The sequence below is a fragment of the Pleurodeles waltl genome, chromosome 6 (assembly GCF_031143425.1).
Source record: "Pleurodeles waltl isolate 20211129_DDA chromosome 6, aPleWal1.hap1.20221129, whole genome shotgun sequence".
NCBI lineage: Eukaryota > Metazoa > Chordata > Amphibia > Caudata > Salamandridae > Pleurodeles > Pleurodeles waltl.
The window spans coordinates 453,574,953-453,597,677 of record NC_090445.1 but is presented as its reverse complement, the minus strand read 5'-3'; the positions used below and the strand labels follow the sequence as shown (position 1 = coordinate 453,597,677).

The 22,725-nt window shown below is 45.6% G+C and overlaps 1 protein-coding gene across 1 annotated transcript in view; it reads right to left on the bottom strand.

Moving 5' to 3' along the window:
* Positions 1-22,725, bottom strand: part of IKBKE (inhibitor of nuclear factor kappa B kinase subunit epsilon) — a 181,855-nt gene that overhangs the window by 21,149 nt on the left and 137,981 nt on the right. The window lies entirely within an intron of this gene.

The following is a 22,725-nucleotide window of genomic DNA, read 5'->3' as shown; positions in this document are numbered from 1 at the left end:
TTCCAGAAGAAGTTAAAGAAACATGTAGCAGAATGAACTCTTGTGCAGGCCCCAGCATTACATTAGAATCAGGCTGGTGGAAATAAAGATTCACCTTATCATCCTACACCTATAAGGTCCAGCCCACAAGTGTAACCACAATATCCTAGTAAACATGAAGCTAAATGTCCTGTTAGGGAGATTCTATCACAATTAGAATATCAAGGTATGATTGAGCCTTGTGTCTCCCATATGACTAATCCATTATATTCTGTAATTAAACCTGATCATTCCTATCATATAGTGTTAGACTATCGACCTTTAAACAGTCACACATGGACTTCTGCAGTAAAAAATGTGCACAGCCTTAATAAATAATATTGTGCGTAAGAAATATAGAACTACATTGGACATTTCAGATTTTTTTCTGTCAAAATATAGTGCTTAAAAGCAGGGATTTGACACCATTTACAGCATTAGGTTCTGTAGGCTCCTACAAGAGTATAGGAACAGTACAGGTCTATTTACTGCCCCAGTGATGTCAATTGTACCAGAAAGTGACTCAGAAGTGTTGTCTTATGTTGATGATGACAATTACCTCACAGATGATGATCTAAACTCCTATTTGGCCAGATCATATAATTCAGGGATTCATGGACCATGGCAATAAATTACAATTTCTGAAATCTAAAATTGCTCTTCTCAGTGTCCTGTTTTTATGATGTGAATTTTCAAATGAAAGCGAAAGCCTAGCACCATGTTTCTTAGAGAAATGTGCTCTTTTACAGCCACCACATGCCTTAAAAAGCTTCAATTGCTTTTAGGCTTTCTTAATGTTTGGTAGAACATATATATATCAGATTATGCACTGTTAATATTGGACAAATCGATGTTGATGTACACCATGATACATTCGCGTACAAGAACAAAATCCCATCACTAGTGTCAAATTCACTCGTCATGAATTCTACGTCAACCCGGACTCAAAAGTACATGGTCAGGCAGGCTCTGAGAACTAGGCTTGAGGTTACTGATTGACAGGCCACAGGTAGGATAGCCCCTAGCCAGCAGACAAACCAGCAAGTTTGGTGGTCAGTCCCACAGATAGGTGTACCAACACCACAATGGTCTCAGGAGAATGGCCCCCAATAAAGCACACATGGCCGGAGGGGTGCGCACATTCCCAAACACCATAAAGTCAGATGCCACATGTAGTCAGGAACACTTAGCCAATCAGAGCTCAGCCTACAGAGTGCATGCATTGATCATACGCCCCTCAGGCCGGACAGCTGGACACGTTATCCACTGATGCTCTTTATGTCCACGCAAGGTCGAGGCCCACCTGCATTTTTTATCAGGACCTTATTTATGACTCAAAGACAACTGCTCACAGTCTTGACCAAGAAAGGAATGTTTACATTGTTTTATGGTACTCAGAGAAATGTATAAAACACCACTCAGAACAATTGTACTTCCAGACAGTTCTCAGACACTGGTTCTGTAACTGTTCTCCCAGCCGTAATGTTGAACTAAACAAATTGTTCCTGCTTTGCCAAACGCCTCTTGTCTTTAGTTTTTTCAAGGTAAATTCACATTTGAGCAACATTTTGGCGAGCCAGATAGGAGCTGATTAGTACGTTGGACCAGACTGCAGCTGAAAGAAGGGGACCTTGCCCGGATGGATTCACATTTGCAAAACAAGGAAAGGTGAACAGATGCCGCACTTGATTGGAAGTTCGGCTGAATCCACTGGGCAGAAGTCCATCCTGAAGTCGCCGTCAGAAGTGTAAGGGATTACATCAGAGCTCTAGTCCAGTATTTGGCGAATGGAAAACTAGGAAGAAGAGTAAAAACTTAACCTGAGCGCCCTGACACGGACAGAAATCTAGCATGTTACCTATTTTATATTTGTCCGAACTGAGTAGTTACAAGGCGGCCTTGGAGGTGTTCTCGCAGAAGTCACCTTTTTTTGACAGTCAGCACGCTAGGAAAGGTGAACGTTGTTTGTTTTTATTCGCTTGGACTGCTGGGCATGACACAGATGGTACGCTTGTCCCCTGGGTGTGATACAGGGTTGAGGCTTTGTTGCTTGAACTGCAGGGTGTTACACACATGGCACATTTGTCCCCTGGGTCTGATACAGGGTTGAGACCTTATCACTTGAACCACTGGGTGTGACACAGTTGGTACACCTGGACCCTGAGTGTGGCATAGTGTGTGATTTTGATTTTTTTTGTCGCTTGGACCCCTGGGTGTGACACCGGTGGTACACATTGGCCCTGGGTGTGATATAGGGCCTGCACCTCAATCTTATTTTTTAGTCTAAAAGGGTTTTCTCAGTGCTGCTGATTTCTTACCACTGTTGGTATCTGGAAAAAGTGAAAAGTGGTGTTTGCTTGGACTGCTGGGCATGATACAGATGGTCCACATGGCTCGCAGTTGGGATATAGAGGTGATTCAGACATAAGGGAAAATATTTGGATCTGGGACATTAGGTGTAGCTTGTGTTTTGCCAAGAAGGTCCTGTGGTTGTCAAGTTATTCCTTTTTCTTAGCATAAATTGCTATTATTTCTGTCACGGAGCCAATATTGGCAGACTATCAGGCTCTCTTAGTCCTGTGTACCACTTAGCGCTTCCCCTGGTCACACGATAGCATGCGCTGGGAGTGGGCTAAGGTATTTTTGACAAAGTTATCATTTTTTCTCTGTCAGGTTTTCTGTTTATGAAAATTGATGAAAAATGATGCATCTCGGATATGGTGGCGGTAAATTAATGCAACTGTATTTTGTTTTGAATGTTGTGTCAATGACTCGTGCTATATGAAGGCATTGCTATTTCTCACAATCGTTTTTAATGCAAAAGTAAAGATTGCTATTTGATGCCAAATTCAACGATGTTTGAACTAACGATTGCACTTTCTCCCAGGTTGTCACCCTTCATATGCATTGCTATTTGTGTTTGTGAAATGTTCATGTTGATGCCTTTGTAAATAACTCTGAACTCATAGTAAAGTAGTTAGATCTAGTAATCCCTGCATATATATTTCCCCGCTAACCGAATAGAATTAACAATCCCCATGTATATATTTCCCCGCTACCAGAAGAAAACTTACAATTCATAAAACCAGGAAAGTTAGACTTGTACAACTTAAGATTCCATACAGTCAGAAAAGCTAGACGTGTACCTGTCCCCTAAAAAACTGCCCAACTTATCATGGAATCACCACTAAAACTCATGCAAACCAGGTTCCCTACACAGGCTAAAAAACTTAACAAGTTTTGCCACAAATGGTACGCACACACTAAGGTACATGCATTTCTTTGGCCAAAGGAGGGAACCTTTGACACTAGTATAATAGAACATATGAGGACACACATATGGACCAAGTACATAGGACAAAAGAAGGATAGGCGAGAGGTACTATTAGAACTATGGGCCATCTTCGAGGAGGCCCAGTCCGATAATCCTATCCCACAATCAGCAAGAAAGGGTCCCCTACCAAACAACAAACTGTTAGACCCAGGCATGATAGTTTAACAGGCCAAGAGACTCAGACAAACCCTGCACCACCCCAGTCCAGCACTAGAGTTCCATAAAGTTCGACCCCCCCCTCCACCCGTCCATCGTGTTCAGCCCATCGAAGCTAAGCGGAACAGAGAACAGGCACTCACACCAGTTCCGGTGAACACACTTGAGTGACAGTGACACAACTAGCGGGGTGGGGAGAGGGGGTCCAAGTCCTTCAGTATCCAATGACGAGGCTACCAAAGGGTTTGATCAGGCAGCTGAAGAAACAACAGAAAGCGAGTTTGAGGGCAAGTCCCAACCAAAAAGAACAGGGCATAGCTCAGAACAAAGAAGGGAATCTAGGAGGGATTTAGAACCCAATGACGAGGCTACCTAAGGGTTTGATCAGGCAGCCGAAGAAACAACAGAAAGCGAGTTTGAGGGCAAGTCCCAACCAAAAAGAATAGGGCATAGCTCAGAACAAAGAAGGCAATCTAGGAGGGATTTAGAGGAAAGGCATAAACTAAGGAGAGAGAGAGCTCACACCTTGGAATCACAACAAGAGATTTGAGAGGCTCGCCTCCCAGCTGAGGAGCACAAGGGTAGATACAGAGCACCATTTGGAGAACAGTCTAAGCCAGAACTAGAGGAAAGGCTTCTGGCTGGGATCCGAGCCTCATCAGATGATCAACATAGGAGAAGGGCTGACCAGGAAATAAGAGACCAAAGTAGCCTGATGTAAGATCAACTTAGAAGCAGGAGAACCAAGATGGCACCTTTGCGTGCGCACGAGGAAAGCAGCAACGAAGACATCTGCTGCTCCTCCCGAACACACAGGACAGACAAACTAACCCCAAGAGAGATAGTGGCCTGAGAGGAAGGCAAGATCTTTGCACAACCATTTTGTCAACTGCTAGCCCACTGGGCAGAGGGAAGAGATAATAGACCCTGGATGGAAGAGGGATCCTTCGAACCAGAGGAGATGACCACTGCAGAAGACTGCATCCAGCACAGAAGGGGAGATCCTAAGTGGAACTTCCTCTACATGCAGGACAAGATAGGAATGCTATCTTAGGGACAAACCATTGGAGTTACCCACAGCTAAAATAGCGAAAATGTACCCACTACTGCAGAAGGGCACGTCAGGGACCATCTATGTACCATGGAAACAGATGGATAAAGAAGGGATAGGAACCAAATTGCCACCATTGTTGGACGGGGCAGGAAAATGGATCTCATGTTTTGAGAAGAACACGCAGGAATAAAACTAGAGATAGGTCAAAAGTCTGCTAAGTAGTCTTATTGGGGCGCAGGCTAACACTGTGTTGGCCCGAGCTTGATTTTTTGGATGGGATGAGAAAACGATGGGGACAAGAGACAGGACAGCCATGGATCGATACGGGCCCAGGTCCATTCTTTTACAACATACTCAAAAACGGGCTGGCTTCCGAAATATAAAGCAGGTTGGACATAGTGTAATATATGAGCTTGTATCTCCTGCCAGGGTTTGGTATCTAACCTCACTACTATCACAAAACGGAAAAAGAAAAGGACATGGAAAGACAGGAGCAAGCCCATAGAGACACTGCTACGTTGGTCAACACAAATTGAAATAGACAACCCTTGAGGAGGCTGTGTTGGCCGCTAGTGTGCAGATGGGACCAGTCCTGCAGCGAGCTCCACCGCAAAAACCTAGCAGGTTTCAACCTAGCTATAATGGCAGGTTGGCAGCAGCCAGACCTCAGAGAATTTTACTATTGCCACAGAATAGGCCACATGTTCGTCAGATGCCAGACAAGCGCATATCACAAAGAGAGGTAGATGAGCCAGTGCCAGTACCTGCAAAATCTCCATCCACAAAGCCAAGCCCAGGAAAACCCGAACTCAGCCGCAGGGAAGTAAGAAGTAAGTCCACCTCTGCACCACTGCAACAGGAGTCAGGTAGTTGGACAAATACGTGGCAACAACAAGCACAGAAAGGGAACCCAGCCCAACAAGGACCGGGGCCACAACCATGGCATGGAAGGGCTACCGTTTGGGGAAGCCATGCCTTCACACACACACACACACAGTAAAGTTAATACCCCCAATGTGAAGCATCCATTTCACGTAACTTTATGTCCTACCTCAAAATAAGGGCAAACAAGACAATATTAGAGATTCAAACCTTTACTTGTGTTCGGGGGAGCTCATGGCTGCTGCGTGTGTTATGTCAATAGGGTATCCTCACTAAAAACTGCCAGTCAGGGTTCCTGTGGGAGCATAGGCGGTCTGATGAGGGTAACAGGGCGGCTCCCAACCAGTGCTTAAAAGAAAGCACCCCAGGTCCTCACACCCACAGGTCCATTGGGGCGGGTCCAATCAACAAGTCAGAAAACCCCCATTCTCAGGCACTAAACGGCCTCCAGCCAAATGGAGGCCCACTTTTTAAGTTCCAAAACAAAGCCGTTCTCAGGTGTTGGGAGCCAGGTTTACCATACGTTGAGACAGTGAAGACCCCATAACCTCCACTGCACATGCACAGAATATGATAGATTGTGAAGCACTGCATGGCACCCAGCCAGTAGAGAGGGTTCACCAGAACAACCAGTCGTCACAATCCATTACCGTCATTTGGGCAAAAGTCAACGAGTTATTGACCTTGTACCAGACTTTCCATGTAGCAATATTTTGCCTCCTCCTTTACCTCCAAGGAAGAGGGGGATGCTAGGGAAAGGGGAAGCCCAAAAAGGGCCCATCACAGCTCCAAGCAGGTAGAACACAGACATATGCTCACCCTCGTATCAGGCGTAGCGATGAGCCAACACAAGGCCTTACACACACAGTCTGAAGGAAGCGAGAGGCCCAATGAAGGACAGCAATTCAGAGGCATACGGGGTCACAGAACAACTCTCTGGCCCCAGTTACGACAGTTGAAGATAACAGAACATGTGAAGATCTAGAGAAGCGCCCAAAGACCAATAAAAAGAAGCCTAAGCTACCCCAAAGGAAGCCTCCAGAAAAGGGCGTAGTCAAGACACCTGGCGCCACTAGGGTGGGTCCCATTGCACACCACATGCCGGGACTAGAGGTGTATACACGTGACCTCAGGGCATGGTGTGATCGCCAAATGATGTTCAGCTGCAGCACACCTCCCCTTTGTACATCGCCCCGTACACGTGTAGGTCGAAGGACACCGGCCACACTGATGACTCCCTGTGCATACCCTAGAAAACTGGACAGGCTGGCGATGCCCACAGAGGGCTAGTTAATAATTAAAAGCCCTCACATGCTCCAAGATCACCTCGTAAAAAATAAACATGCTTTACCATGTGTTAGACCCTGACAGCCTTAGGGTGGTCACCCCTAACTTTTTGCCTGCCTCCCTCCACTTTTTAGATACTGTTTTTGCTGGTTTTAAGACTCTGCACACTTTACCACTGCTAACCAGAGCTAAAGTGTATATGCTCTCTCCCTTTAAACATGGTAACATTGGATCATACCCAATTGGACTATTTAATTTACTTATAAGACCCTAGTAAAGTGCACTATATGTGCCCAGGGCCTGTAGATTAAATGCTACTAGTGGACCTGCAGCACTGATTGTGCCACCCACTTAAGTAGCTCCTTAACCTTGTCTCAGGCCTGCCATTGCAAGGCTTGTGTGTGTAGTTTCACTGCCAATTAGACTTGGCATTTAAAAGTACTTGCCAAGCCTAAACCCCCCCCCCCTTTTCTACATATAAGTAACCCCTAAGGTATGGCCTAGGTAACCCATAGGGCAGGGTGCTGTATAAGCAAAAGGCAGGACATGTACCTATTTAATTTACATGTCCTAGTAGTGTAAAACTCCTAAATTCATTTTTACACTGCTGTGAGTCCTGCTCCCTTCATAGGCTAACATTGGGGCTGCCCTCATATATTGTTTGAGTGGTAGCTGCTGATCTGAAAGGAGTAGGAAGGTCATATTTAGTATGGCCAGAATGGTGATACAAAATCCTGCTGACTGGTGAAGTTGGATTTAATATTACTATTTTAGAAATGCCAGTTTTAGAAACTGAGCATTTCTCTGCACTTAAATCCTTCTGTGCCTTACAATCCACGTCTGGCTGGGTTTAGTTGAAAACTCCCTTGTGCATTCACTCAGACACACCCCAAACACAGGATACTCAGCCTCACTTGCATACATCTGCATTTTGAATGGGTCTTCCTGGGCTGGGAGGGTGGAGGGCCTGACACTTATATGTCAAATGACTGTAGCCTGGCCTCACACAAATGACTGCCACACCCCCTCCTGGGACCCTGGCAGACAGGATTGAACTGAAAGGGGACCTTGTGCACTTCTAAGCCACTCTTTGAAGTCTCCCCTACTTCAAAGGCACGTTTGGGTATTTAAACAGGGCCTCTGCCCCTACCAACTCGGACACTTCTTGGAGAAGAGAACCTGAACCTGCATCCTGCCAAGAAGACCTGCCTGGCTGCCCAAAGAACTCAACTGATTGCTTTCTGTGAAGGACTGCTGCCCTGCTGCCTTGCTGCTCTCTGGCTGTGGTGAGAAGTGCTCTCTAAGGGCTGTTCCCGGAAGTCTCAGGCCCCCAAAAGACTTCGGGCCAGATGTAGGAAGGCATTAGCGCCTCGCAAACGGCGAAAAATGCTGTTTGCGAGGCGCAAATGCCCTCACGCGATGCAGAAACACATATTGCGAGTCGGTACCGACTCGCAAAATGTGTTTCAGACTCGCAAATAGGAAGGGGTGTTCCCTTCCTATTTGCGAGTCGTACCGCGATGTAGAGTTGATTTGTGACCGCGAAAGCGGTCGCAAATCAACTCGCAGTTACCATCCACTTGAAGTGGATGGTAACTCATTCGCAAACGGGAAGGGGTCCCCAGGGGACCCCTTCCCCTTTGTGAATGCCAACAAAAATATTTTTTCAGAGCAGGCAGTGGTCCTATGGACCACTGCCTACTCTGAAAAAAAACGAAACAAAAAGGTGTCGGTATTTTTTCTTTTTGCAGCTCGTTTTCCTTTAAGGAAAACGGGCTGCAAAGAGAAAAAAAAAACTGCTTTATTGAAAAGCAGTCACGGACATGGTGGTCTGCTGTCTCCAGCAGGCCACCATCCCAGTAAGTGCCTAGACTCGCTATGGGGTCGCAAACTGCGACCCACCTCATAAATATTTATGAGGTGGGTCTTTGCGACCCCATAGCGAGTCGCAGAAGGTGTCCGAGACACCTTTCTGCATTTCCTTTTGCGAGGTGTAAATTGCGAGTCACTGGGACTCGCAATTTACACCTCGCAAAAGGAAACCTACCTACATCTGGCCCTTCATCTCTACAAGAAGGACTCCGTGTGTGGCGAAAATCGATGCACAGCCTGCACCGCAGTGAAAAATTCACCGCACACCGAACCAGAATGATGCAGCCAGACTTTGCAACAAGAAGATCGACGCAGCGCCAGCATAGCGACCGGAAATTCGACACATGGCCCACTGGATCGATGCACAGCTGAGCCGGAACGATGCAGCCCGACTTCCAGAGAAGAATCGACGCAGCACCTGCCGTGTGGTAGATATTTCCACGCAACGCCCACCGGATCGATGCAGCCCCTGTGACTTCATCCTGTCAGCACAGGAAATCCACGCATCGTCCCCAGGGTGTCCGAAAACCCTGTAACCCGAAGAGGGTCCACAACCAAGCGCCGGAAATCGACGCACAGCCATCCCTGTATGAAAACTAAACGACGCATTGCCATGTGCGGCCCAAGAAATCAACGCACACCCCCTTTGTTTCCACACATCTCCTCCTCTGAAGTTCTTTGCTGAGGTTTTTCACGCGATCCAGGTACTTTGTGCTTGAAAGAGACATGTATTGCTTTTTAAAGGCACTTTATATCACTTTTTCACTGCTATCTCAACATATACTTATTGCATTTTAATCGTTTTGACCTGCATCTTATCATATACATATTATATATTTTTCTAAACACTGTGTGGCGTATTTTTGTGGTGCTATATTGTGTTATTGCATGATTTATTGCATAAAACTTTACACTTTGCCTTCTAAGTTATGCCTGACTACTCAGTGCCAAGCTACCAGAGGGTGGGCACAGGATAATTTGGATTGTGTGTGACTTACCCTGACTAGAGTGAGGGTCCTTGCTTGGACAGGGGGTAACCTGACTGCTAACCAAATACCCCATTTCTAACACCACTGTACACCTTGTCAGGCACAGAGAGGAGGGAGGCCCGAAAGCCCATAAAAATTACTACGCCATGAACAATAACCCATTTTTTTTTTTTCAGTAGATACCGCGAGTGGGCCACCCTCATGTACCTCACTAAAATAGATACGAATGAAGTATGGAAGAAACACCGCCCCCCCCAAAGAAAAGCACATGAACCCCAAAGAACTAATTGGCGATGATACATGCAAGGATTGAGTGTTTTTTTCAAATAACAAAAATAAACCCAGCTCTTATCCAACTGGTCTGCAATTGAGCCGCCATATGCATCACCTTTACAGAGGACCATCAGTTTTTCAGCTGCCATATCAATACTCCCAATAGGATCAAAAGCTACAAACTGCTCCAAGAACTTTCCACATCAACATCAATACTCCCAACAGGATCCAGAAATATGAACTGCTCCAAGAGCATTTTTCAAACTGTTACAACTAAGGAACTTCCATCAGGAGAAGACTACAGACATCTCCCCTGGATTCATCTGAAGACCCACAATGTTTGTTGTTGTACATTTATATACCCTCTGTTTACCAGAGGTGCTGCTGCATCCATTCATTGCCAAAGTGAGGCCTTGTGTAATAGAGTCTATTCAGAAATTGTCACCTATAATTACACCGCACCTAACACTAGCATACCACATTGTAGGAGGCTGGCCTGGCTTGTAGTGGGTACCAAGGGGTACTTACACCTTGCACCAGGTCCAGGTATCCCTTATTAGTGTAGAGGGGTGTCTAGCAGCTTAGGCTGATAGAAAAGGTAGCTTAGCAGAGCAGCTTAGGCTGAACTAGGAGACGTGTGAAGCTCCTACTATACCACTGGTGTCACATGCACAATATCATAAGAAAACACAATACACAGATACACTAAAAATAAAGGTACTTTATTTTTATGACAATATGCCAAAAGTATCTCAGTGAGTACCCTCAGTATGAGGATAGCAAATATACACAAGATATATGTACACAATACCAGAAATATGCAGTAATAGCTATAGAAAACAGTGCAAGCAATGTATAGTCACAATAGGTACAGGGGCAACACAAACCATATACTCTAGAAGTGGAATGCGAACCACGAATGGACCCCAAACCTATGTGACCTTGTAGAGGGTTGCTGGGACTGTAAGAAAACAGCGAGGGTTAGAAAAATAGCCCACCCCAAGACCCTGAAAAGTGGGTGCAAAGTGCACCTAAGTTCCCCAGAGAGCACAGAAGTCGTGATAGGGGAATTCTGCAAGGAAGACCAACACCAGCAATGCAACAACAATGGATTTCCAGACGAGAGTACCTGTGGAACAAGGAGACCAAGTCCAAAAGTCACGATCAAGTCGGGAGTGGGCAGATGCCCAGGAAATGCCAGCTGTGGATGCAAAGAAGCTGCCACCGGATGGTAGAAGCTGTGGATTCTGCAAGAACGACAAGGGCTAGAAACTTCCCCTTTGGAGGATGGATGTCCCACGTCGTGAAGAAGCTTGCAGAGGTGTTTCCATGCAGAAAGACCGCAAACAAGCCTTGCTAGCTGCAAGGGTCGCAGTTAGGGTTTTTGGATGCTGCTGTGGCCCAGGAGGGACCAGGATGTCGCCAATTGCGTGGGGAGACAGAGGGGGCATCCAGCAAGACAAAGAGCCTACTCAGAAGCAAGCAGCACCCGCAGAAGTGCCAGAACAGGCACTATGAAGAAGAGTGAACCGGAGCTCACCCGAAGTCACAAAGGAAGGTCCCACAATGCCGGAGGACAACTCAGGAGGTCGTGCACTGCAGGTTAGAGTGTCGCGGACCCAGGCCTGGCTGTGCACAAAGGAAATCCTGGAAGAGTGCACAGGAGCCGGAGCAGCTGCAAATCACGCGGTACCCAGCAATGCAGTCTAGCGTGGGGAGGCAAGGACTTACCTCCACCAAACTTGGACTGAAGAGTCACTGGACTGTGGGAGTCACTTGGACAGAGTTGCTGAGTTCAAGGGACCTCGCTTGTTGTGCTAAGAGGAGACCCAGACAATCGGTGATGCAGTTCTTTGGTGCCTGCGGTTGCAGGGGGAAGATTCCGTCGACCCACGGGAGATTTCTTCGGAGCTTCTAGTGCAGAGAGGAGTCAGTCTACCCCCACAGCATGCACCACCAGGAAAACAGTCGAGAAGGCGGCCGGATCAGCGTTACAAGGTCGCAGTGGTCGTCTTTGCTACTTTGTTGCAGTTTTGCAGGCCTCCAGAGCAGTCAGTGGTCGATTCCTTGGCAGAAGGTGAAGAGAGAGATGCAGAGGAACTCTGATGAGCTCTTGCATTCGTTATCTAAAGAATTCCCCAAAGCAGAGACTCTAAATAGCCAGAAAAGGAGGTTTGGCTACTTAGGAGAGAGGATAGGCTAGCAACACCTGTAGGAGCCTATCAGAAGGAGTCTCTGACGTCACCTGCTGGCACTGGCCACTCAGAGCAGTCCAGTGTGCCAGCAGCACCTCTGTTTCCAAGATGGCAGAGGTCTGGAGCACACTGGAGGAGCTCTGGGCACCTCCCAGGGGATGTGCAGGTCAGGGGAGTGGTCACTCCCCTTTCCTTTGTCCAGTTTCGCACCAGAGCAGGGCTGGGGGATCCCTGAACCGGTGTAGACTGGCTTATGCAGAAATGGGCACCATCTGTGCCCATGAAAGCATTTCCAGAGGCTGGGGGAGGCTACTCCTCCCCAGCCCTAACACCTTTTTCCAAAGGGAGAGGGTGTAACACCCTCTCTCTGAGAAAGTCCTTTGTTCTGCCTTCCTGGGCCAAGCCTGGCTGGACCCCAGGAGGGCAGAAACCTGTCTGAGGGGTTGGCAGCAGCAGCAGCTGCAGTGAAACCCCGGGAAAGGTAGTTTGGCAGTACCCGGGTCTGTGCTAGGGACTCGGGGGATCATGGAATTGTCACCCCAATGCCAGAATGGCATTGGGGTGACAATTCCATGATCTTAGACATGTTACATGGCCATGTTCGGAGTTACCATTGTGACGCTATACATATGTCGTGACATATGTAAAGTGCACGCGTGTAATGGTGTCCCCGCACTCACAAAGTCCGGGGAATTGGCCCTGAACAATGTGGGGGCACCTTGGCTAGTGCCAGGGTGCCCACAAACTAAGTAACTTAGCACCCAACCTTTACCAGGTAAAGGTTAGACATATAAGTGACTTATAAGTTACTTAAGTGCAGTGGTAAATGGCTGTGAAATAACGTGGACGTTATTTCACTCAGGCTGCAATGGCAGGCCTGTGTAAGAATTGTCAGAGCTCCCTACGGGTGGTAAAAGAAATGCTGCAGCCCATAGGGATCTCCTGGAACCCCAATACCCTGGGTACCTCAGCACCATATACTAGGGAATTATAAGGGTGTTCCAGTATGCCAATGTAAATTGGTGAAATTGGTCACTAGCCTGTTAGTGACAATTTGTAAAGAGAGAGCATAACCACTGAGGTTCTGGTTAGCAGAGCCTCAGTGAGACAGTTAGGCATCACACAGGGAACACATACATATAGGTCACAAACTTATGAGCACTGGGGTCCTGACTAGCAGGGTCCCAGTGACACATAACAAACATACTGAAAACATAGGGTTTTCACTATGAGCACTGGGCCCTGGCTAGCAGGATCCCAGTGAGACAGTGAAAACACCTGACATATACTCACAAAAAGTGGGGGTAACAAGGCTATAAAGAGGCTACTTTCTCACACACATGCACTACAAAGTGCCCTTTTACACAACACATGGTATCAGCACATGACTGCCATGGGTTCCAAGACATCAGCCGGGTCATGTTATACCTGGCTGCTGATACCCGATGCAGTAGTAAGCAAACAAGCTTTTCTTGTCCCAAGAGGTAGTACGTGAAAAAGCAAAATGCCTTCTCCACCTATATCTATGTAGGATTAGGGCCAAGATACAACCCAACAAAGTAGAACCCCATACAGTAGTAGTAAATCTAACCTGGCAAGACCAATCCCATCGCACCGTACCTTTATACCGAGCTTGGTGATAGCCAAACTGAGGTAGATAGGAAGCACAGGAAGGGCAACTTAGGGAAGGTTTGGGCCCTGGGTTTCCAGAAAAGAGATTCTTGGAGGTAGCAAACCCACCAAACCAATGCACAAACATGTCCACTCCTGCTTCCATTTGTGGACCCAGGATGGCCCTAACGTATCTGATGCTGTCTTCTGTAATAACAAATGCACCCCAGATAGGGAGTTGTAGTGTAGGGCCATCCACCTTGATTATACAAAGGGAAATGAGTCTCTTAGGGGAGGGTTCAATTAAACCATAGAGACCCCATGTCAGGAAATCTGGGATTCTGAAATAGATATACATGGACAGACGAGAAGTGTCATCCCCTGATTGTATGGAAACTCACACTGTATTCCTTGTGTTCCAGATGCAAAGGAACAATTCCAGTGAGAAATGAAAACTGTGGCACAATCCTGCACATTTCGGACATGCAGTGGGGCAACTCCACGCTGGTGGACACCTACTGGCAATGCAGCAGGTTTGCCTACACTCTGTTCGTCCCTGGATGGTGTGTCCTCTTCTCCCTTGTCACCATACACACCCCAACCCTTGTCATTCTCAGAGAAGATCTGTCAGAATTGTACCAAACCCTGTTAAAACAGAAAACAACTCTGTTGGCTTCAGGCTTGAGAAAAAAGAACTGCTGATTAATTTGATTGAGCTCAGTACAAGGATATTGTAGAATAATTCAGACTGTTCTATGATGCATAAATATCAGCAAGAGGGTCCATACCCATCTTCACAGTGCAGACAAAAGCTAACGTCCACTGGTTACAAATAATATGATGGGAAATGCTCAAGATGATGATCCGCACTGAGCTTGGCCTAAATTCGATCAAGGAAGAACTGAGAGCCATCTGCCTCATGGTGATGCAACATTGATATGTGTTGGACTTAATGACCACAATGGAGGGAGGGGTGTGCACCAGGATCGATGCCTACAGCTACACGTTTATACCAGGCAACAACATGCACTATTTACAAAAAGACATGCATGAGGAGGGAGGTGCCCCTGAGCAGAAGTGGTTCATAAACTACTTCTCCTGGCTCCCCTGTGGCTGACCGGTCTGTGCACTTCATTGTTGCCCATTTTTATAGCATCATTGTTCCGGTTTGTTTTCCTGCAAGTGGGGGTTTCCAGCTGTAACAACGCTGTCCTCAAATTGGGAAAAATGCAAGTGGCTGGGGATGTAGAACAGTCCCCAATAATGTGACTGTCACGAAGCATGTGTTAGATGGTATAGTTGAAAATTCAACTTGAGGGGAGAATGTTAATATTGATAAAAATGATGTAGATGTACACCATGACACTTTTGCATATAAGAGCGAAATCACATCACTATTGTAAAAATCACCTGTCATGAACTCGCCATCAATGCGGACTCAAAAGAACGTGGTCAGAGGTGCTCTGAGACTGAAAACTGATGTTACTGATTCACAGGTCACAGGTAGGGTAGCATATAGCCAGCAGACAAATGCGCGAACAGAAAACTCAGGTCAGTCCCACAGATAGGCACATCAACACCACAATGGTCCCAGGAGATTGGCCCCAATAAAGCACACACAACAGGAGTGGTGTGCACATTCCCAAACAACCATAAAGTCAGATGCCACATGTAGTTAGGAACACTTAGCCAATCAGAACATAGCATACACAGTGCAGGCAGTGAACATGCACCCCTCAGGCCGGACATCTGGACACGTTATCCACTGGCCTTCATTATGTCCACACAAGGGCAAGATCCACCTGCATTTGTTATTGGGACCTTACTGAAGTCTCCAAGAAAACTCCTCACATTTTTGACCAAGAAAGGAATGTTTAAATTGTTTTATGGTCCTCAGGGAAATATATAAAACACCGCTCCGAACAATTGTGCTTTCAGACAGACTTCAGTCACTGGTTCTCAAACTGTTCTCCTTACTGTAAAATAAACTGTTCCTGCTTTGCCCATCGCCTTGTGTCTTTCACTTTTTCAAGGTAAATTCACATTCGAACAACAGGTTAAACCGTTGTACAATTTAATTCATCCAGATTTGTTGGACAACTGAGCATACTACTATTCTCAGAATTTTACAAACAGGCATGCTTGAGTCTAAACACTAACACTAGTAATTTGGTGATTAACATCATTGCTGGTTCCAGTGGTTACACTTATATCACCTTTAGTGAAGGTGAAACGGTGCAGACTGCTTATGAATCTCATTCATACTCCTATGTGGAAATGTGTTTAGCATTGACAGAGGAAATCCTGAATGCAGTTCAAACAGCTGAAGGAACATCCATGGGCTCAGGGGAAACATAATTGTGGTTTGTCCTGTTCCGGCCTGAGAGGCCGTCACAAAGGCTAGCTTTCCTAATGCGAAATCCTTACATCCAAGAAGGATCCAGTGGACCAATTCCTTAACAACTACTGATGTAGACTATGGTTTTGACCCTACTACTGAAATTTTGCCTCTATATCAGTATGCTTACATAATGTATACTGATGGTTCAGTTCAGCCCACAGTTAGTACTAAGTGTAAATACTCAACTGCTTGTGCTGCAATGAAAGGTTTCATGAAAGATGGTGTATGTCAGGCACATAAAACATATACAGAAACTTTGAGTGACTGCAATGCTCAGCTGGCTGACTTGAAAGCTCTGGTTCTGGTACTGCAGAACATGGATTCAGAATTCACCACACTTATAGTGTGTGATTCTTATTACTGCATCCAGTCTTTTAATGATAATTTACCTTATTAGGGCTTGAATGAGTTATGGGGTTCTAAAGGTAACACTATCAAGCATAAGCTTCTTTGGGGAAAGGTGGTAGCTCCGAAGGATGCTTTGCCACAGGCTCATGTCATTCACACATTGCCTCATCAATGTGTTGGTGTACATGTTGCAGGGAATGTGTTAGCTGATGAAGCTGTCAAGGTGGCTGTTTACACTGTTGGTAGCTGTGATTACTCATTCACATACAAGGACAGATTCTGACATTATGGCTGCGGTCACTGCTGAAGTTATCCTGGAACTGCTGTGAACTGTGACTGAGCTGCAGTCCTGCTGATTGCGCCTTTCATCCAGAGAAGATAGCCATGAAGAGAGAAGTGTGCAGGCTTTCAAACTTAGCAGGGTGCATTTGGTAATACACTGAGGCTGACTTTCTGACACATAATACCAAGGTATGGGGGTTCGATCACTCCAAAAGGTCTGGCAGATGGGTACTCCTGCTATGGTCTCTTTAATGTAGAAATATTAGTGGCATATAGGAATAACATTAGAAACAATGAACATGGTTGAATTGTTTGTATTTTTCACCAATCTAATAATGCTTATTATAATGATGTGTCTCATCTGCTTATTAATCGCAGCTCATTTTTTATTTAAAAAAATAAGATATTTTGCAATAAATAATTAAAAATGTATTTTTTTTTATCTTTTCTGGTGGCACCATGGGCATGCAAATTTAACAATTGAAAGGGTTAAATCAGTTTCCACGAATTCCTTGGGAATCAGAGTCATCATGCTCGAGGTTACTAACAACATTTATTATCCTGAGAGGTCAGGTGTTTAGATGTGGTACTGTGTGCTAAGCTAGCATTTATTGGTGATATGAATAGACTAAGGTGCTCATTCTGACTTTAGGGGGTGGGGGAGGCCGCCCATCATACTCAACCCGCCACCTGACCGCTAGTGCAGTCAGGACACCGCCGGCTGTATATACCGCAGAGACGGCGGGTGGAAACAGTTTTTCCACCCGCCGTCCCCTGCAGTGAAGAGGGCCTTAACATTGACACTGGCTCAGAATCGAGCCGGCGCCAATGTGGCAGTGCAGCGGGTGTGAACCGCCATGGAAAGACTGGCAGAATGGAACTCATAATCTGGCGGGCAGCGCTGCCCTGGCGGATTACAACGCGGGGGCCGCCATGCTGGAGGCAGTCTTGGGCGTGGTGGTGTTGGCAGTATTACTGTGCCGTTTTGGCTGCAGTCAGAATGTGGTGGATCGGACCACCACTACTGCGGCGGTTCGATGGCCACCCCGAGTCTGGCAGTCTCAAGACCGCCAGACTTTGAATGAGCGCCTTAGTCTCTAAATTGTGAAGTTTTTGGTGACATAATACACAGTCGTACTAAATTTGTGAGAACCGTATAACAACCACTCCACTGCACACCGTTCAGCTTTATGCCACTTCACTCTATGACACTGCACACTACTCCATTGTACACCATTTCACTCTACGCCACTCTAGGCCATTCCACTCTACAGCACTCTACTGTACTCCTCTCCACTTTACTCCACTCCACTGTATGACACTATTTTGTATGACACTGTCCTCCAATGTACTCCATAATGCTCCATTCGACGACAGAACACTCTACGATTTGACACATCTTTTATTTTAAAAAATGATAGCCATGGAAATTCAATGAAAAAAAACAAAGGTTATGCCACTAGATGTATTGTGGCTACTGAGTTCACTACACTGTATATGGAGGTGGGCAGGTTATAATAATTTGAAAGTGGTGTGTAAATTAGGAGTTAAAGGTATAACTAGAACTTTATAATTTATAATGTTTGTGTAGTTTAAGTTTGGTCTGTATAGAAAGAATAAGGTTTTTGTAACTATAGCTAAGTGTTAACCTTTGTGTTTTTTAATTTAAAAAATAAATATAAAACAAAAATAAAATCAATAATAACAACAATAATGATAATAATAACAACAACAACGTTTTCGGAAATTGCTTACGAGTGGAAATGTATTTGTACCCTATAATGATATTCACTTCACTTACCAATGCAGGACAAGATATTCTAAAGTACCATAGATAAATGAAGGTGCTCCTATCTCGGAACCACCTGCTCAGTGGCGCTCAGATACTTATCGCTGCAAAAATATGTTGCGCAATGCACATTATGAAGCACTTTTGGAGAAGTTGATAAATGAGCTCAAGGTTTTACAAAACAGTGCAATGCTTTTGTTCCTGCTTAGAAAAGGGTTTCTACACACCAGACAACACTGGAGGGGGGAGGGGGAGGGGAAGGGGGGTTAAGGAGCTAGGTCACATTCCTTGTTTTAGGTGCACATCCCTAAAAACCCATTTTAGGTCTCACTTAACAAAGCATCCGTTTGCAAGACCTTCTGTTGGCAAGTCTTTAAAATGTGCACAGAGTGGGGTTTCACTTTGGCTGTTAGGTATATCATTCTGCTTTCTAGTTAGTGCCTCTAGAAGAGTAAAAGATGGACTGTTTCACATTTTAAAATTACTCTCAACCATTAAAATCTCACATTCAATTATGCATCTCCTATGTGCATTAAATACAGAATACAATATTATTTGCCACTTGTTTGCAGCATTGACACCACCAATAGAACTGGCGTTTTCTAATTAACAGCATTTGTACATGCAACACATATAAACAACATTTGTGGATACCTGTTTACACATATTTTTGGCCCATTAAAGCTGGAGCAACTGGCTTTTCCAATGCTTGTTCAGTTTGAGGTTCAAAAACCTTGTCAATTGTTTTGCGGGAAATACCATAACTTTTCCCCTTTAGACTCTCACGATATAGCTCTTCAGGAAGGCATTCTGGGACTCCTGAATGTAGCATACCATTAACATTTGTAAAATGACTCTATCCAAACTGAAGCATCTGGAGACGTTGATATACTGGCACCCCAGAAGTGTTAAAAAGAAATATATATAAAAAAGAACAAATTATGATACTTTGATAAGGGTAATATTTGGCTGTCAATATCGCACATAAAGATACATTCACTTTAAATCCTAATAATATTCTGAGATTTTTCTTGGACTATTAAATGTTAAACCGAGTATGCTAAAAAGAAAAGGGTTGTAATCATGACTTGCGTTGTCATTCTCATTTTCTAGGCCGTAATAATGTTTTCCCTCAGTGGACTCTAGGATTTGGGAGGATTTTAGTCCATGTGCTCCATATTTTATAAACATTTCATGTAGACCCTAGACGGTAGTGGCAGAGGGATGCAAACTAAGGTTCTTATTTACAGTTGGAGAGATGCAGGACTTGTGACGGTCTTCCATCTGCTTTATTAAGAACGCACTGATGGATTTGCCAGACGCCCGCTTCAGCAAACTCTAAATATGGATCTAACTGTACTTACACCTTTATTCAAGGCTGGAAAGTGTTCCTTCATACTGGAAAATGGCACGACTGGGAGATGTTGAAATCTGGTTAACAGTTTAGAAGCTACATGTCTGTTTACCTCCACCCCTCAGGACAATCACCTACCACCCTACCAATGAAACGAATTGACTACTCCAGTATGATGGATGTCCACACCTTTTCTAGTGTGTGTGGCTTGAAGTGTGCCGACTTTATGGAACAGAGAAACAGTGATCAGGATTACAAGTGCACATTGAAGGGACAATGTTCAAGTCTGGTCAAGATGGTAGCTTTGTTGCAGGTTGTCTTCATTTTGTGTGAAAGTGAGAACCTGCAGATCTTTTGGTTATTTAGAATGTGACAACAGCTGCAGCTGTACAGTTAATTGGGGAGAATCACAATGTTATACCTTGCAAAGCCAGGCACCCCTGAAAGCCACTTTTTCTCTATTTTGTGCTGCCGTCACATAACAACTACATAAACTGTTACCCAGGCAGCTGGCATGAATAAGCAAACTCTCTTAACGTGTCTGGCATTTACCTGCCACTGGAAAAACCTGGGAAGAAGAGATAGACAAATATAATGGACGCACTTCCTCATTATTAGAGGGAGATTTCTAAATCTAATTGATGCTGGCACTTTGATTGACAGTGGTTTCTACTAATCCCCCGAAACTGGGACAAATATGGATCCCTAGGCCAGGGAAACTGTGCGTTCTCTGGGCTCGCATTACAGTAACAGGGACAGAGCGCTCTATTACTTATAATGTGCTGCACCCACAGCAGCTGCAAACTCGTGCTGGTCAGTGCATTAGAGAAACAAGAACCAGCTGATTGAAGCAGCCTGTCCGCCTTTTCCACTGCGGCCAGCACCCGGCCTGCACTTCCCAGGGGGGGCAGAGATCCCCCTGCAGACGAGTGCAGTGAGTGACAGCATCTGCCTGCAGATGTATGTTTGGGGGTGGTCTATGGGACCCTCCTTTGCCCCTTCCAGATGGGCGACCTCTGTGGGGCAAACTCAGTGTTCCTCCTGACTGCCTCTTTCCCATGGTGCCTGCTTCCATAATGTGGCACAGGCAGAGAGGCAAAGTGTTTCCCTCATTTGCTTGGGAACACGCTCCCATGCAAATGAGGGGCCATCCCCTTAAGAAAGTGCAGGCACTACATGTGTGCCAACACTACCTTTATTACAAACCGGGTTGAACAAGCCTGCAGGCACACACACCATTTGTAACGCCAGGACACTTTGTGAAGCATGGCCCCTTAGTCTTCGAGATGAAAGTGCACAACAATACATCTGGATGTGTCCCAGATGCAAGAATGTACTGATAGGCATGTAAAAAAAAAACAGAACTACGAGGCTGTGAAATAGCCACCATAACGAGGAAGCTCTGGTCCTCAGCCATGAGAGAAGCTGGGCCAGGAACTGAAAGGAAGACCAGTACAAAGTACAGCCAACTGAAGTTCTTTTGGAAAGTGGTATGGGGACATATGGAGCCCACTAGCCACAAGCACCCTTCAGCCCAGCTGAGCGGATTCCAGAAACAACTGTGTATCATACACAGGTTGGGGAGCTCCAAAGACACTTGCCAGAAAAACATATTTTATGAGCCTGTACCATCCTCGACCTTCCCAGCTTATTCAGGAGGCCTGTAGATTTTTTTTGTCACTTTTGAAATTATGGCTGCTCCTGGAGCTTACATTCCAGTGCAAACTAATCACTCACGTACAGTCCCCAGTCTCATGGGTGCCCCTGACAACTGAAAATCTTTCAACGACATTTTTCAATATATGGTCCTCTGAATTCGGATATATAAAAGGGATGCCTTTAATGGAGGTATTACACTCCCACGCTTTGCTGCTCCTTTTAAGAACTATGAGAGAGGCAGGGACCTTACCTACATGGTTATTTAGAGTGAAGTGATTATGGGACATTCACCAAAACAGGCGGAGTGTATACATAGTGATATACGCTAAGGAAGGCAGATAGGACATCTACCATTGGCGGATGTTCCACATCTGTCAATCTCTAAATAAGCCTCCTGTCTCATTCGGAGCTGTCTCGTGCTGGCCACTGACCACCTGTCTCTCACTAACCACTGTTAACTATGCTAGAGACTTATGACCTAGCGTAGGCCACCAGAACACTACATGAACTTTGGTGGGACTCTTGTTCCACCTTAGATTGTGTGTAATGGGGCCTTACTAATTTGTGGGTCATTTGCCTTACCTCATTGGCTAACTCAGGTCAGCCAATGAGGTAAGGCAGCAGTCCTAATCTCGTCACAGAGTGGGATTGAGTCAGTGAGACTGCTAAACCCACCCCACTCTGACGAGGTCTCGCTCATTGACACTTGGCCCTGGGCACGTCAGAGCTTAAACATGAAGCGCCCAGGTCCGAGGCAATCGGTGACACTTCCCCCTCGACACAAGCGGGAGGGCCTCAAGGCACTTTTGCCAGGCTGAGGAGGTCACGCCCACAGGGCTGTGAAATACTCAGCCTGGAAAAGTTCAACTCAGGCAGCCATATGCATGCACATTTAGCGCATGTCTAGCACCTGGCTGCCTGAACTGAACCAGAAGAGGGTCTGTTAGACTGATCTTTGTTCAGCCTGACAGATACTCTTCTTGCCTGGAAAAAGGTGGGGGGCGTGGTCCACCTATATATTAAGTTCTATTGTTTTTAGAAGCTATACTGCTGAGTAGCCATTCAGTTTAAAGTGAAAAGTATCCTGTATCATGTTGTATCTGAGTTACCCCAAAAATCTGCTAGAGTGAGCCTTGCCTGCTTACCTTTGCTACCTCTGGAGAGTCAAGTGCATAAACAATAAGTTGTAGCTTCATAATCCATTTGGAATGTACCATTGGT